The sequence below is a fragment of the Martes martes genome, assembly GCF_963455335.1.
Source record: "Martes martes genome assembly, chromosome: 11".
Lineage (NCBI taxonomy): Eukaryota > Metazoa > Chordata > Mammalia > Carnivora > Mustelidae > Martes > Martes martes.
The window spans coordinates 8,017,152-8,020,296 of NC_137899.1; positions in this window are offsets into that span (position 1 = coordinate 8,017,152).

Sequence of the window (3,145 nt, forward strand, 5' to 3'; positions counted from 1 at the left end):
CAAATTGCATATTAATTTCTTCAAGGGAATACGAGTTTCAACAGTGCTTCATACAAGGTAAGAAATCATTAAATATTTGTTCAGTTGAATTTATTTATGCTACAAATTAGGGGAAAATCACTTGATGAATGTATGGCTATTCTTTTAAAATCAATATGTAAATGGAATGTAAAGACTATTGGTTTTCCTCATTTTTCTCAGGTTTCACTGTTAAGTCAATATTAGAATGAGAAACAACCACACTTCCATTTTTGGCCTTCTGCATAATTCCCTGACAATCGGGGGCTCCTAGGACTAGAAGGGAACTCTGAGGTCATATTATTAAAATGTATTGTAGTAGAGAAACATTTTGGAAACTACTTTTTCTACATTCTGAATAACTTTTAAAATATTAGAATTATCTGTTCTTTCAAGGTTTTTTAGAAATTATCTGAGCATATTGCTATATATAGGATGATTTTTAATAAATTATTTTATGTATTATATGATAATTAGATCACTCAGATATTTATTTAGTCTCTCTCAGGCCATACTTGATGATTTATAAGCTACGAAATGATTCATTTTCTCTGTTCCATATTTATTAGCCTAGAGTTGAGCAAAGTAGTCTATGATACTCTTACTGACTCCTCTCATACATTTGACTATTTCCACATTTAATTTGTTATTTTGTATGTTTACTATTCCCCTTCCTCTTTTTCTTGATTATGTTAGCTGACAGAATAACTCTTTAGTTATTTCCCTCAAAGAAATTCCTCTTGAATGAATTTATTAGTTATATGGTTTTCATATTTATTTCTGTTTGTTTTCTTTATTGCTTACTTTTGCTTCTCTTGGGTATATTTTGTTGTTCTATCTCTTTGAATTGGTCCATTAAATTGATTTATTCTCTTGTTTCTTGCTTGTTAATTTAGGCTTTTCATCTGAGAACTGAATACCTGTGTCTTATATACTGTAATATATTATTTAGTGCCCCTACATAAGAGGAATAAAAGGATTTATAATTGTATGTATACTCAGCAACTTAGATTTTTATGATTCCTTTTTACACAAAGGTTGCTTTAAAAGATCAGTAAACATCTTATTTGATAGGATGGTTGCCTGGATTATTTTAGTATTTATTTTTATTATATGATGAGTAGTAATTTTTGTTCTAGAATTTACTGGCATTATATTTTTGGTGCATTTTTTTTTTTAAATACCTCATGGTTTCATGGACTCAGTATGATCCCCTAACATACTTTCTGATCAGATCAACTTGGTAACAATGAGATTTCTTCAGACAGATTTTCTTTTGCAGCTGTATTTTGACTTTTCAGTGGATACATTTAGAACTTTGACTTTGGCAAATGTATTTTGATGTATTATTTATAAACACTGCTGTTTTCATTTTCTTTTCTGAAGGGAAAGGATATCATTCTCATATAGAATTACCTTTCAAAGTACATTGTCTTTTACATAAATTATGAAAATGAAACCCCACCCAAGTAAAAGATCTTGAGGAAAAGGAAGAAGTAGTAGAATAAGAAAGGACAAAAGGTGAACAGAGGGAATGGTGGGGAGACCAGACGAAGGAAGGGACGACTGCTCTGGAATGTGGGCAGGAGACAGGGAAGGAGGGGATGCTGGTAAGAGTGGCATCCAGACAAAAATGCACTGTTGTGAATTTTGATGTTGTTGAACTTCTACTGAGTTTTGTTTATCAATAAAACTTTCTTTAATTGGCACAGAATAACAACAGTAACAAAAAAATGTAGAGACCTATAACTCCCAGAGAAGACGTTAGGCATTATGCTTTCTGACAAGATAATTTCCTAGTTGATTACATTTGACAGATAATATTAAGAGAAAGTTAATTTAAGAGAAAGTTAAAGAAATATTGAATGGAAAAGTCATGTGAGTTAGCCATTTTGACAGCCTCTAATCTGATCTAATAAATTAATTTAGAAAGGAAGAGATTGACAGTTTCATTTGAAACAGTCTCGAGAAATTTGTGTGACTTGGACAATCTACTGCAGAGGGGAACAATTTGCATATAAACAGTATTTATTGATGAGGATTTCATTAACTTGTATTTGCAAAAGTAAAATATGTCTTTCAATCAACGGAGTAGTCACCAGGTCAGAAAACTAATAAAAATGGTCCAGGTTACCATCATGTTCAACTCTACTAACTTTACAACAAATGAAAATAGTATGCAGTGATATTAGAAATACGTAAAGTCCATGAAATAGTAGATTTACATTCAGTAAACACTTCAGTTATACCTACCTAAGTGGAAACATCAATCCTGACTCTTCATTAGAATCTCCTGATGCCTCCATCTCTCGAAAGTCAGCTGCTCGCTTCTCTGCAGCCGGTGTCCCAACCCACCAGCTTTGCTCAGACCACAGGACTCTGACCTGCCCTGTGGCCTGAGAGAAGCCACTGCGCACCCTGCTTCAGCAGGGGACAAGCTGTATGCATTTTGGGTCTCACTTCCATGTTGATATTTAGATGACTATGTGAGGAGTTGAGCGGAGGACTCTGGTTTTTGAGAAACTGTCAGTTAGGTCAAATATTCTAGTCTGGAAAAGCAGGAAAGTGAATTCCAATGGGACAAATATTGAGCAGTAAAAAAATATGAGAGAGAGGCTGCCAGGTAGATTCATCTCTTCTTCATCCCTCAAAGAGGACTTTTCTTGGGCATGATGTCTCTGTAGAGTCCATTTAGAGATGTCCTTCCTCGTTAAGGGAATGCACTAGTGAGCAGCAGGTTGTGTATCTCATTGCAAAGTGATGGCTCACCCTTTAATACATCACCTTACATTTCTTTTCCTTCACTCTCAGGCTCTGGGACTGCCCCTTCTAGATAAAGCAATAGCTTTTACTCCTTCCCTTGAGCTCTGTTTTCTACGGGAATGAGGCCAAGACAACAACTAATTGAGTGGGACATAGTAATTTAAGGATTAATAATTTATATCCCCATTACTCCAGCCTTCCATGAGCAATAGGAAATGCAGGGAAATGTAAACTGGAATTAGAACAAAGAAAATTCCTGTGTGTCTTAGATTATGGTGATTAGATTATAATTTATAGGCAAGGCTTGGGAGTATACACAAAAATAATAGAAGAATTGTATTTGTGGGTAACAAACAAAACTTAC